The sequence below is a fragment of the Cryptomeria japonica genome, chromosome 8 (genome assembly GCF_030272615.1).
Source record: "Cryptomeria japonica chromosome 8, Sugi_1.0, whole genome shotgun sequence".
In the NCBI taxonomy this organism is placed as follows: Eukaryota; Viridiplantae; Streptophyta; class Pinopsida; order Cupressales; family Cupressaceae; genus Cryptomeria; species Cryptomeria japonica.
This window is the reverse complement of record NC_081412.1, coordinates 390,970,645-390,986,532: the sequence shown is the minus strand read 5'-3', so window position 1 is coordinate 390,986,532 and position 15,888 is coordinate 390,970,645.

Below are 15,888 nucleotides of genomic sequence, written 5' to 3'. Positions count from 1 at the left end.
GATCTGAAAAAGGGGGGATAAGGGTAGGATAGGTCAAAATAGATTAGAAACACCCTGATTTGGACATGAAACAAGGAAATGCAGCCCATAGGAGCAAACCCTAAAACTGACAAAGTGTGCCCCAATTGTGATGTAGAGTCGACAGTATCCATTGATCACGCAGAAGAACCGACCTGACTACTTCATGTTACAACATAGACTCGGGAGCAGAAATAGAGATACATTAGTAGGACTTGGGATATACTATATCACATTCATGCCCAAGATTAGGGCAAACATAGGGCTTCTTACCGCATTGGCAGAGCGATGGCATTCAGAGACTTCCTCTTTCCATCTGGCGACTGGAGAGGCGACTGTGACACTAGAGGATGTATGGCGTATCCTTCGCATTCTGATTCATGGGGAGATGGTAGAGTATGACTTAGTGATAGGGAGAGACATGTTGTGCAGATTATTTGAGTGTGACATAGATGATTTGGACATCATAGAGAGGGAGATTGGCTGGGAGACCATGGCATCAGAGTATGATTGACAATATGTGGTGATAGTAGTTGTGATAGCTTGCCTGCTAGTAGGAGATAGATGAGGACATGGATTCCCTATTGGATGGGGAAGAGTGATAGAGCGGATGGTGATAGAGGGGATGGTGTACGCATGGGGTCCATGTGTACTGGCTATGCTATATTTTCAATTACATCAGATAGCATATCAGGGGGTGCAGACATTGAGCTGTGGAGTCACATTGCTACAGGTATGGTCATTTGAGTAGATAGCCATATATGAACTGATTGCAGAGAGACAGGTAGTACCACACTAACCATATGTGTACTGCTATGGGGGAGCATTGAGATAGGGTCTTTTCGGATACATATTGTAATGGTGACATGAGCTAGATAGATTGAGAGAGTTCACATGGAGGCCATATCTTGATTGCCCTGGATGGTCAAATGATAGTGATGAGCTATCGTATTGTAGACAAGAGAGGTACCTAATTGGGCAACCAGTGAATCACTAGAGAGTGATTGAGATGTACCTGCCAGAGAGAGTCAGATGATAGTTTGGAGAGAGGTAGGATGTACCTAGAAGGACTACACACTTTGCCCGATCTCATAGAGAGACGAGTCAGTGAGGGAGGATGATTCAGCCACACATAGCATATGCTAACTTCACACAGCTACAACAGAGATAGTGGGATTGGAGATCAGATGTGGTAGATGTCAGGACGATAGAGGAGTATGAGTCATGGTTTGCATGATGACGGCCAGTGCCATTGATAGATCTTGATATTCCAGTACCTAGGAGACAAGAGGACTTCCCACTCGCTGGAGAGGAGAAGGGAGATGATGAGGACAAGGAGGATGAGGGTGGTGATGAGGAAGAGGGGCATGATGAGGATGGAGATGATGATGGGGATGACGATTATGAGCTAGATTCAGCTGATTAGGAGTCATTGTAGGATATACCCGTAGAGTCGGAGACAGCTAGGATAGAGGAGACGGAGATGTGCAGGGCTACCATAGCAAGTTAGCATGATCACATTGTGACATTAGAGAGATAGAATGCCATCTTGGGTGGATTAGGGACGCCAGTGCATGTGAGATGGCACAGATGTTGGTAGAGACCAGAGAGGAGATATGCCATTGGAGGACATTATATGAGAGTGTAGTTCCACCAGAGCAAAGAGCAGCGTCATATTGGGCATGATCGAGGAAAGAGAGAAGGGCACGCTCTCGGAGGTCAGTGAGCAGCATGGGGGTGAGTGGACCTAGGAGACCACCACAGCTAGGACCACGAATAGGAGGGACATCATCCTTGAGACATGGTAGGGATGAGGAGGACAGAGGGAGCACCCAGTGACAGAGGCACATGCTCTTTATGACAGACAGTTGACATTTTGTAGTCAGCCTACGGGCCATACTTAGGACAGACAGTCCAATTTTGTACTCTGATATTATTTTGATATATGATATGATATGCATCGATATGATGGGATGCAATGGGTTATGACTTATGTTTACTTTCCATGTATGGATGACTTATGCACTGTTGATGTACCATTGTGGAACATGTATGGATATATTTTTTTATGTGTTTTTGATGCATTTATAATATGAAATGGATAAAATGCTTGATATGATGCTTGATGTGATGTTTGATATAATGCAAATGTACTAACCAATGAATGTAAGATGCAACATATGTGTTTGGGGAAATCGGAGCACTAGACCGAACTGACTATCCAAACTGACGAAAGAAATGTTCGTAAGAAGAAATGAGACAAAGGACAGTTAGAGTCGAAGAAAAACTTGCTTTCAGTAATGCACTTTGTAGGTGAGAACCTTTATTTAATGTAGCAAAATGGATGCATAGCATCATGGCATTGAAGGCCAGAGCTGAAACACAACCCTTTTTGCAAAAGACAGACACATCGCACACAAGGAATGAGTGAAGCATCCTAGGGTGCATACAGCAAGTCTCTAGGTATGTGCGGCATTCACAAAGCGAATGTACTTATCACAGACACCCAATGATATAGTTGCCCTAGTTTGTAACAAACATTCCACAAATAACAATCACAACAAAAAAAAGAAAGAGACCATGAACCATCCCGGTCACTCTAAATCACTCAGTGACATCATCGAGCAACATAGGAACATGATTGAAGCCAAAGATAATTCAATAAAAAGATAAGACTCACTAATTTCAACAAGTCAAACAAACATCTTGATCTTCATTGTCAAAAGTTGAAAGTGTTGATAGGACGATCATGCTATCTAGTTTCAGGACATGCGGTACCTCGTCTAAGACAGGACACAGTTTGGTTTCGAGTATACCACACCCTATATAAGACTCATGATAATGGTGACAAGGTCAAATGATATTGATGTTAACATTAGATTGAGAGGACAATTGTGATTAGTTTGAATGTCTGGTTGGATTGAAAAAGTTCATCTATGAACGCATGATTTCATTAAAGCACAGTGTGTGATTGCATGTCGTTGGAGGTATGCTTAGCGATCTGTCTATGCAATTTTTTTGTGTTCATTTTTTTAGGTCTGTATTTGACTTTTTAGGGAGTTTTTTCAGAACATTATATGATTTTTATGATTTTTTTCAGGACATTTTTCAATTTTTATGATTTTTTTAGGACATTTTTCAATTTTTTTGATTATTTCAGGACATTTTTCAATTTTTTTTTTTATTATTTCAAGACATTTTTCAATTTTTTTTAATTATTTCAGGACATTTTTCAATTTTTATGATTTTGCCCCCAGTGTCTAGCAAGGCAAGGAATATGATAGGTGAATAAATAGGCTTTCTGAAATGTTGGTGGATAGAGGGAAGACAAAGGCCTTTTATTATGGAGACAACGCGGATGCAATTTTCAAGGGCTATTGCATGATGGGACAAGAGACTAGATATGACAATGTAAAGCAGTGACATGGCATGAGGGACATGTCAAGAGGTTTTTGAAACTATGCTTAAATTTTTGCGTCCTTATGTCAGATCAAGATCAAGGGACAGAAAAAGAGTGTATGGATAGTGATAAGAGATGGATAGGATAAGCAAGACCAAAAATGGATAAGGGACATGGACTAAAGGTCGGGATTGGCTAAGGGATAGTGGCAGAAAGTTGCAATAAGCCAGGGAATATGGATGAAAGGTTTTAATAAGAAAATGGATAAATGACCAAAAGCTATGATGGACTAAAAGCTGCAAACAAGATGTATGATGCTCATGAAGATTCTCAGCCTTGTCAAGATCAAATGTGGAAAAGGGGATATGTGCATGAGGGACAATACGATATGAAGGGGTTGTATGTTAGGAAATAGGAAATCATCACAAACATATCAAAATACTAATCATAATAGCTCAATCACAAAAGCAAATTGCAATGATCTATCCTAAACAACACTCAATAGAGACATAAAAACAAAGCATTCAAAAATGAAAGATTATGCAAACCAAATGCAGACTTGAATGCTCCTTCCATGCGGCTCCATTGTTCTTCTTTCCTCTTCAAATGGTTTGGTTGTGGATCTCACCTACAAGTGCACACACATAATTGAAAGCAAGTAGACAAGATTATTGATCAAGAGTACTAGAAATTCGATAGTCTGATTACCAATTACCAATTATTAGCCTTGATTGATGAAGATCATCCAATTTATAGATAAATTGGAGATAGGATCAAATTTAGCATGAAATGGATATTAGAAGCAATTGATTTCAAAATGGGAAAAATGAGTGAAAAGAGGAAGGTTATGACACCTTCTATGTCATAAATTATGACATATTGCCAATGCAAAACTTAGAGGACTAGAAGCTTATGACATCTTGCTATGCCAAGAGTATGACGCATGAGAAATTCATGCTTCCACCGAAGCACAAAAATAGGGAGAACTAGAGACAATTTAATTAGGTGGAATTGCAATTAGGAAATTAGAAAATAGGTGGAATTTAAGAATTATAAATAATGAAAATAGGAAATTAGAAATTTAGAAAATTAGAAAAAAGTGAATTAATCAATAATTTTTCATTTATTAATTAATTCATTCACAAAGAGGAATAATTAGCCAGTTAAATGAATATTTAATTGTAATGAGAAGACTTAGGATAAATAAGTAATTTATTAATCCTAAAGGAAGAAAGTGATAAGCAAGGTTAAATGACTAAATCATGAAACCCTAGAAGGCGAATTAGGTCTTGAAAGATAATTGACTCGATTTGACTTGATTTTGGATTGATAAATGACCAATGTGATAAATGACTTGATTGATAAATGCACCGAGGAACAATGAAAAATTGATCCAAATTGACATGATTGAAGAGGACAAGGATCGATGACAAATCGATCGTAAAATGATGAGATTGACAAGTTGATAAGAGATTGACAAGATCAACCAAAATCATGATTAAAGATTGTTATCGACAAGACCAAATTTGAAAGTGAGACAAATGAAGAATGCAAAAGAAAGACTCGATGCTCACAAATGATAAAGACCAAGTGCGTGACATAGGAGAAATGTTAATGCTATGCAAAAACCTAAAATGAGGCAATGCACAAATGTTAAAGTATGATTCCCCAAGTGTTGACCATTTTTAGATGTCTACATTTTGCCCCTCTTTGAGACAATGCGATTTTAAGCGTTGTTTCAAAGAACAATAAAAATGCCCCGAATGTTGACAATGACATATGAAAATGCCCCAGACAATAACAATGACATATGCATGCCCCCTCGAGGAATTGGCTGGAAACATGCAGAAAAGAGGCCAATTGATCGATAAGAATGATAGAAAATGATAGGATCAAATGGACTACCAAGATGGACCGAAGAAATGTTAGTAAGCAGAAATTAGACAGAGGACAGGTAGAGATGAAGAAATACTTGCTTTCAGTAATGCACTTTGTAGGTGAGAACCTTTATTTTTATGTAGCAAAATGGATGCGTAGCATCATGGCATTGAAGGCCAGAGCTGAAATGCAACCCTTTTTGCAAAAGATAGACACATCATAGACAAACGACAATCACAATCAAAAAAGAAAGAGACCATGAGCCATCCCGGTCACTCTAAATCACTCAGTGACATCATCGAGCAACATAGGAACATGATCGAAGATAAATCAAGAAAAATATAAGATGCGCAAATTCAAGCAAATCAAACAAACATCTTGATCTTCATTGTCAAAAGTTGAAAGTGCTAATAGGACGATCATGTTGTCTGGTTTCAAGAAATGTGGTACCCTGTCTAAGACAGGACATAGTCTAGTTTCGAGTATACCACACCCTGTATAAGACCCATGATGATAGGAACAAGGAAAAATGATATTGATGGTAACGTTTGATTGATAAGACAATTTTGATCAATTTGAATGTTTGGTTTTGATTGAAAAAAATTTATCTGTTAATGCGTGATTCCATTAAAGCACAATGTTTGCTTGCGAGTCGTTGGAGGAATGCTCAGTGATCTGTCGATGCATAAAGGCAATACTTTATTGCAAAATGCGTGTTTTTGTTTTTTCTTTTCTTTTCGAGTTTTATAAAAAAAATTTGTGTTCATTTTTTTTAGGACTGTATTTGATTTTTTTTGGATTTTTTTCAGGACATTATTCGATTTTTTTGGATTTTTTTCAGGACATTTTTCAATTTTTTATGAATTATTTCAGGACATTTTTTGATTTTTTATGACTTTTCTTTTCAGGACTTTAGTTGATTTTTTTGGATTATTTCGGGACATTTTTCAATTTTTAGGATTTTTTGCAGGACATTTTTCAATTTTTTAGGATTTTTTGCAGGACATTTTTCAATTTTTTAGGATTTTTTGCAGGACATTTTTCAATGTGTATGAGTTTTGCCCCCAGTGTCTAGCAAGGCAAGGAATATGATAGGTGAATAAATAGGCTTGCTGAAATGATGGTGGATAGAAGGAAGACAAACACCTTTTATTATGGAGACAATACGGATGCAATTTCCAAGGGCTATTGTGTGATGGGACAAGAAACTAGATATGACAATGTAAAGCAGGAACATGGCCTGAGGGACATGTCAAGAGGTGTTTTGAAACCATGTTTAAATTTTGTGTCCTTATGTCAGATCAAGATCAAGAGACAGAAAAAGAGTGTATGGATAGTGATAAGATATGGATAGGATAAGCAAGACCAATAATGGATAAGGGACATGGACTGAAGGTTGCAATAAGATAGGGAATATGGATGAAAGGGTATAATAAGCAAATGGATAAATGACAAAAAGCTATGATAGACTAAAAGCTGCAAAAAAGATGCGTGATGCTCATGATGATTCTCAGCCTTGTAAAGATCAAAGGTGGAAAGAGGAAATGGACATGAGGGACAATAGGATATGAAGGGTAATGACAGGGGTTCGATAGGATAATGAAGGGGAATAGGATATGAAGGAGGAAATCTACCCCCAAGTGTGGTGTGCAAGAAGTTCATAGATTACGCATGATGCCTATTTGCCAGGTTTTCATCACGGTACTTGCCCAAGGCGCCTATTTACCAGGTTTTCACCAGTGGATGAATTATTTTTGCTTTACTTTTTTTTTCTTTTGTCTTTCTTTTTTTCACTTTTTTTTTTTTTCTTCTTTTTGACTTTTTCAATAGAAGACGGACACATGATAGGGATGGAGGAAGGACTCAAGCATCTTTTTGTTTGGAGAGTAGCCTTGAAAAAAAAATGAACCATGACCTTTAAAAGTATCGATTAGATTGGACATGTTGATCTTTGAATACAAGTGGATTGCTAGACTTATGATGCTTATACTTGGCATCCAAATTGCTTGGAAGAGGGAATGAATGTTGGTGTGGATGGGAATGATATGGAGGCATGTGGGATGGATGGAAGGTTCTCCAAGATGTGTGCCTTTGCTGATGTTGCATAGGAGATGGAGGGATATAGGGACCTAGAATGGATGGAAGCGATGATGGGGAAGGTGGATGTTTTGATTTTGATGGAGGGATACCAACATCTTGAGTGTGAGCTCTGTAGCCATGACCATTAGTATATTCTTCGATATGGAGGGGTTCTTGCTTGTGAAGGTCTACCCCTTTGCCTTTATGAATATCTTGACTTGTAGGATACTCTTTTCTTTGGGAAGAAGACGCAAGTTCATTATGAGGTGGATGTGATATGAGAGAAATAATGAGATCTTGAAGTGGATTGGATTGCACGAAAGTGGAAGAACCCATTATGCATGTCGAGGGTTCATGAACATCTTGCACTGACATGTTAGAATCATGAGGGGTATCAGGATCATGAGGGGGATTAGGATCATGTAGTGGACATGGTTCAATGATAGGCTCTTCAAGAGATGGAATGGGAGAAATAATGGGATCGTCAAAAGAAATGCGATCTTGGAGTGGATATGCGGGATTAGGACGTGGAGATGGAGGGACAAGTGGATCTTGTGGAGGATCTAAAGGAATGATTTGATCTTGACAAGGAGGAAGATCATTGGAATCTTCTTTAAAGGTGCTTTGCTCTTGACTTTCAATGGGATCATCAGAAAGAATGGAAGGGATATCTTGATCTTGTTTAGGAAGTGGAATGTCAATGGGATTTGAAAGGACATCATGTTCATGAAATGGAATGGGATCATTTGGGATTGGATGGACTAGAATATCTTGATCTTGCTCGGGGAGTGGAATGTCAATAGGACTTTGGATAGGATGGACAAGAATAGGAGAATCATCATGAGTTTCTAGGAAGATGGGGTCCTGGTCAACAATTGGATGGGATGATAAGGTTTCAGGATCTTGATCTTGATTTGCTTTAGGACTCATTTCTTCGTGCTCTAAATTATCCTCTTGACATGGGGTTGGACTTCGAATATGCCTGGGGGATTCTGACAAGGAATCAATGCTTTGGCATGAAGGAAATGCACTTTGAACATTTGTGATGGATTCTAGCAAGGAATCAATGCTTGAACATGAGGAAGAGGGACTTTGAAGGGGGTCCTCTAAAACAGGTAATGGCAATAAAGTGCATGATGGCATTGGGTCTTGTATTTCTAAAACATGACAAGGATGTGCATCATGAGTTGGATTATCTTGGCAATAAATTATGGATAACTCTTGGATAATTGCATCCTTAGGTGTATTGTTTAATGAGGACAATATGGAAGGTTCTTGTGAAACTTCTAAAGGTGTAGGGATAGATGCCACTGGAGAGTCAATTTGTTTGCGGGGGGATGAGGCATTGCTAGACATAAGTGTATAATCTTGATCTTGCTCAATAAACTCACTTGGTAGTTTCCTTAAGAGCCTTGCAATAAAGCCACCTTTCTTTTGAGGTTTTGACATAGTTGTATCTGGGATTTGAACTTGTTTGGCAAAGATTTGGTTCTGGTCTGATGTCATGTTTTGATATTGGACTTGGTTCAATTGTTCCAACATGTTTGAAACTTTGCTTGGTGCATATTGCAAGTTTTGTTTTTGAATGTTTGGTGGCGGTTGTTGACATTGATATGTTGATTGAACTTGTTGATATTCCACCATTGGTTGAACTATTTGTGGACATTGTATAGTTGGTTGGACATATTGTTGAAATTGGACCATTGATTGTGTTGGTTGTATATGTTGGACCATTGGTTGTGATGGTTGAAAATCTGATTGATAGTAAACACCTTGTTCTTGTTGTGGAGGCACATGATGTTGAAATTGATGTTGTCTCCTTTCTTGTAATTGTTTCATCATCTCTATTTGGGAGAGGAGAGCTGGTATGTCTGAGCGTTCAAGAAGAGATCTTACATCAATTGGCTCAATCTTTAGATTTCGACTTGGAAATTTTTGAAACATTTTGGACGTTTGTGATCTATTCTTCTGAATGTTTTTCACTCTTTGTTCCAATATCTCATTTTCTTGAGCTAGCTTCTCCTCTAACTTTTGTATTTGGAGACTTGTTTCATCATAAAAAGTTTGATCGATATTGCCTTATTGTTGGGTTGGATAGAATTGTGATTGCCTTGTCGGTTGATATGTCAAACTTTGTTGCATCATTGGCACTTGGAACCTTGTTTCAATAGACATGTCACTTATGCAAATGCAATATTTTTGGAATTTTTCAAGGATAATATATGATATACAACTAAATGCAAACTAAATAAATGAAAATACAATCTATGTTTTTGGTTGTTTTTGAAGATTTTGACAAACTTATGAATGCAAATCTTAGGAAATTGAAATGATGTCTATACCTCAAAGGACAAAAGAACCAAGTGACAAAAGGACAAGATGACGATGTCTCCCCTATATGCTTGGATACTAAGCTAGGTTTGACAAAATGACAATAATGACATAAAAAGAAAAGGTTTGACAAGGTCTAGACTTCTTAACAATGACTTAGGGTTTACCAAAGATTTGGATTACTCAAGTATGACAAAACCTAGTTTTGACACTATATGCTAAGGGACAATTACTATGCAAGTGACCCTAATATGATATGATAATGACTTAAGCTTAATGAAGGGACCTAAGGTATGCAAATATGAATGTATGACAATGGTATGACTTTAATGCAAGAGGACACATGCAAATGGATGACTCTTATTGATATGCAAAGGAGTATGACTTAGGTGAAACCTAACCTTGGTACTTGACAATGAACTTTGCAAAATGCAACCTAGGATGAATGTAAATGTAAGTGACATGAATGTTAAGACAATATTTTGAATAATGTTTGATAACCATGTTTGAAGATATGTTTTTGAACCTTGTTGAACTTTTGTTGGATGAATGTCTCTTGTGTTTAATCTTATGTTAGATCAATTTGTTTTGCTTTTTGAAATGGGATGCAATTCAACTTTTGACAAGCGAAGAATACAAGATATTACAACTTAGACTCAAGACAATCATGCTCATTTCCACATTTCTTATGGTAGGCAAAGACATTAGGTACTTGAGAGGTAGACTCATTATGAGATTCAAGGAGAATACATAGATGCTTGACCCCATGGGCTCCCCTCCACGGCACTCACTTCTCAAGGCAGCCAAACATCAGTCCCCATGGAAATCTCCCCATGGTGAACTTAGTATCTCTTCCAAGTATCCAAATTTGTCCTTCTCAAGCAACTAGAAGGGTTTTTGGCCTCTAAAAACAAGGTGTTTAGTAAGGATTTCTGTTAAGCATTACTCCTTGATGTCATGCAAGTGTGATTGAGACATTAAGCCCATCAAGATACCAAACAAATGTAGTCGCTCAAGCATGATTTAGACCAAGAGGCCCTACTTAGATGTTGATATGAGAAAGAGTTTCAAGGGTCATCACTTCCCAAGTAACTGCAATTCCCACGTAACACTTCCTTCAAAGCTTTTGCTCATCGGGTATTTTTTTATAGTGAGTTAGAATGCCAAGGAATTCTAGCCGTTCTCACTTTGGGTCGTTCCCTTCTCACGATTATCACTTGCTTGCAAAAGCAAAGTGGTCGGGAAGGCAGGCCCTCTAAAGGAGACACACAATCAACAACACAAGCATGGTATCGAAGATCTGGATTTCTGATCACCCTAAGAAGGATGAGAGCATACTCTCCTACTCCAATGTCATACTCAACAATCAAAGCAAACAAATGTTCATTCCAACCTATTTAGAAATCACTAGGTGCCTAATTAAAATCCACAAACACAAAAGTTTGGTTGCTTCTCCAAGGCAACCTGCAAAAACCCAAGTTAGGAGTTTGATACGCTTATTCTTTGACTTTCGAATCTGCACAAAGCTTGTTAGTAGTTTGATTTATTGTCTTTGCCATGCATATGCCAAGATTCTGCACAGATAATTAGTACCAAAAACCAAAAAAACAAAAAACAAAATGCAAAAACAAGACAATTTTCAATTAAAACATTGTATTTTTACCTCTATTCTGGACTTTACACAGGCACAAAACTCATGACACAAGCGCAGAACTCATGACACAAGTGCAGAATGTCTTTCTTACATAGGCGCAGAAGTCATGACACAGGTGCAAGAGTACTCACACAGGCACAAGAGTACACAAGCGCAAGAGTACTCACATAGGTGCAAGAGTACATAGGCGCAAGTTGCTTGACACAGGTGCAAGTTGCTTGACACAAGCGCATGTTGTCTCACACAGGCGCAAAAGTCCCCAGAAAGCCCTGCATTACCCTATTTTTGGGTTTTTAACCTGCAAATCAACTTAAAAGCACTCAAAAACACAATTAAGGGGTTAGATGGTTAGTGTTCACGTCAGGTTCACCAATTAATGTATGTTAGGAAATAGGAAATCATCACAAACATATCAAAATACTAATCATAATAGCTCAATCACAAAAGAAAATTGCAATGATCTATCCTAAACAACACTCAATAGAGACATAAAAACAAAGCATTCAAAAATGAAAGATTATGCAAACCAAATGCAGACTTGAATGCTCCTTCCATGCGGCTCCATTGTTCTTCTTTCCTCTTCAAATGGTTTGGTTGTGGATCTCACCTACAAGTGCACACACATAATTGAAAGCAAGTAGACAAGATTATTGATCAAGAGTACTAGAAATTCGATAGTCTAATTACCAATTACCAATTATTAGCCTTGATTGATGAAGATCATCCAATTTATAGATAAATTGGAGATAGGATCAAATTTAGCATGAAATGGATATTAGAAGCAATTTATTTCAAAATGGGAAAAATGAGTGAAAAGAGGAAGGTTATGACACCTTCTATGTCATAAATTATGACATATTGCCAATGCAAAACTTAGAGGACTAGAAGCTTATGACATCTTGCTATGCCAAGAGTATGACGCATGAGAAATTCATGCTTCCACCGAAGCACAAAAATAGGGAGAACTAGAGACAATTTAATTAGGTGGAATTGCAATTAGGAAATTAGAAAATAGGTGGAATTTAAGAATTATAAATAATGAAAATAGGAAATTAGAAATTTAGAAAATTAGAAAAAAGTGAATTAATCAATAATTTTTCATTTATTAATTAATTCATTCACAAAGAGGAATAATTAGCCAATTAAATGAATATTTAATTGTAATGAGAAGACTTAGGATAAATAAGTAATTTATTAATCCTAAAGGAAGAAAGTGATAAGCAAGGTTAAATGACTAAATCATGAAACCCTAGAAGGCGAATTAGGTCTTGAAAGATAATTGACTCGATTTGACTTGATTTTGGATTGATAAATGACCAATGTGATAAATGACTTGATTGATAAATGCGCCGAGGAACAATGACAAATTGATCCAAATTGACATGATTGAAGAGGACAAGGATCGATGACAAATTGATCATTAAACGATGAGATTGACAAGTTGATAAGAGATTGACAAGATCAACCAAAATCATGATTAAAGATTGTTATCGACAAGACCAAATTCGAAAGTGAGACAAATGAAGAATGCAGAAGAAAGACTCGATGCTCGCAAATGATAAAGACCAAGTGCGTGACATAGGAGAAATGTTAATGCTACGCAAAAACCTAAAATGAGGCAATGCGCAAATGTTAAAGTACGATTCCCCAAGCGTTGACCATTTTTAGATGTCTACAAGGGTAATGACATGGTATGATAGGATAATGAAGGGCAATAGGATATGAAGGAGGAAACCTGCCCCCAAGTGTGGTGTGCAAGAAGTTCATAGATTACGCATGATGCCTGTTTGCCAGGTTTTCATCACGGTACTTGCCCAAGGCCCCTGTTTGCCAAGTTTTCACCAGTGGACGACTTATTTTTCTTTACTTTTTTCTTTTCTTTTGTCTTTTTTTTCACTTTTTTTTGTATTTTGACTTTTTCAATAGAAGATGGACACATGATAGGGGATGGAAGAAGGACTCAAGCATCTTTTTTTTTTTTTTTGTGGATAGTAGCCTTGAAAAAAAAATGGACCATGACCTTTAAAAGTATGCTCAAAGACGTTGGTAGGATAAGGACATGGAAAAAGAGATGAAACTAACGTGAGGATTTATGCAAAGGATTGGACCAGAGGGATGGAAGGATGGAAAATATGCATTGGATAATGAATAGGGTATTGGAAGAATTGGGCTTCACTGGATGGAAATGAAGGCAAGATCAACATTGGCACACACCTTGAGGGGTGATGGACTGATGGAGGAAGAGTGGGTTTTGGATATGGAGATTTTGATGAAGGAATAGCTAGGGATTTTGGGACACAAGGGACCAAAATGGATGAAGAAGGTGATGGAGGAACAAATTTGAGAGGGTTGGATGGAGGAATAGCAATTGTAGATTCCAATTTTGATGTTTCTTTAGGCTTTTGTGCTTCAAGGAGCCGCTTAGGGATCCACATGGTTTTTGATTTTTCATGCTTTTGCGGTTCCTTGGAGTGCATTGCTTGCACAAGGGATTTAGGAACCCATATATATTTTGACTTTTCTTTATTTTGCTCAGTGGGTCTCTGTGGCCTTTTGGATTTTTTCATTTCTTTTTGGATCATATTTTTCTTTGTTTTGACATGTCGATTATATTGGACATGTTGATCCTTGAATACATGTGGATTTCTAGACTTATGACTTTTATGCTTGGCATCCAAATTGCTTGGAGGGGGAAATGAATGCATGGATGGCTATGAATGAAATGGAGTTCTTTTGGATGGATGAAATTTACTCAAGGATGTGTGCCTTTGTTGACCTTGCATAGAGGATGAAGGAATATAAGGACCTAAGATGGATGGAAGGTGTGATGGGGAAGCTGTATGCTTGGATTTTGAAGGGATGTTGGATTTAGCAAGGGTACCCACGTCTTGAGGAATTTCACTGAGGCCATGACCCTTAATATTTTCTTTAACATGAAGGGATTCTTGCTTATGAAGATCTACTCCTTTGCCTTTATTAATATCTTGATTTGTAGGATACTCTTTTCTTTGGGAAGAAGACGCGAGTCCATTATGAGGTGGATATATGATATGAGAGAAATAATGAGATCTTGAAGTGGATCGGATAGCACCAAAGTGGAAGAACCCATTATGCATGTCGAGGGTTCATGAACATCTTGCACTGACACGTTAGAATCATGAGGGGGATTAGGATCATGAGGGGGACTAGGATTGTGTAGTGGACATGGTTCAATGATAGGCTCTTCAAGAGATGGAATGGGAGAAATAATGGGATCATCAAAAGAAATGCGATCTTGGAGTGTATATGGAGCATTAAGACATGGATATGGAGGAACAAAAGGATCTTGATGAGGATTTAAAGGAATAATTTGGTCTTGACAAGGAGGAAGATCATTGGAATCCTCTTTAAAGGTGCTTTGCTCTTGTCTTGACTTTTAATGTGATCATCGGAAAGGATGGAAGGGATATCTTGATCTTTCTTAGGAAGTGGAATGTCAATGGGATTTGAAAGGACATTTTTTTCATGAAATGGAAGGGGATCGTTTGGGATTAGATGGACTAGGATATCTTGATCTTGCTCGAGGAATGGAGTTTCAATAGGACTTTGGATAGGATGGACAAGAATAGGGGAATTGTCATGAGTGTCTAGGAACATGGGGTCCTGGTCAACAATTGGATGGGATGATAGGCTTTCAGGATCTTGATCTTGATCTGTTTCAAGACACGTTTCTTCATGCTCTAAATTATCCTCTTGACATGGGATTGGACTTTGGATATGCATGGAGGACTCTGACAAGGAATCAATATTTTGGCATGAAGGAAATGCACTTTGAACATTTGTGATGGATTCTGGCAAGGATTCAATGCTTGAACATGAGAAAGAGGGACTTCGAATGGGGTCCTCTAAAATAGGTAATGGCAATAAAGTGCATGGTGGCGTTGGGTCTTGTATTTCTAAAACATGACAAGGATGTGCATCATGAATTGGATTATCTTAGCAATCAATTATGGATAGTCCTTGGATAATTTCATCCTTGGGTGTATTATTTGATGAGGACAATATGGAAGGTTCTTGTGAAACTTCTAGAGGTGTAGGGATAGATGCCACTAGAGAGTCAATTTGTTTGCAGGGGGATGAGGCATTGCTAGACATAATTATATTATCTTGATCTTCCTCAAAGAACTCACTTGGTAATTTCCTTAAGATCATTGCAATAAAGCCACCTTTCTTTCGAGGTTTTGACATGATTGGATCTAGAATTTGAACTTGTTTGGCAAGGAGTTGGTTCTAGTCTGATGTCATGTTTTGATATTGGACTTGGTTCAGTTGTTCCAACATGTTTGAAACTTGGCTTGGTGTGTGCTGCAACCTTTGTTTTTGAATGTTTGGTTGTGTTTGTTGACATTGATATTCCACCATTGGTTGAACCATTTGTGGACATTGTATAGTCGGTTGGACATATTGTTGAAATTGGACCATTGGTTGTGTTGGTTGTATATGTTGAACAATTGGTTGAACCATTGGTTGTATTGGTTGAAAATCCGAT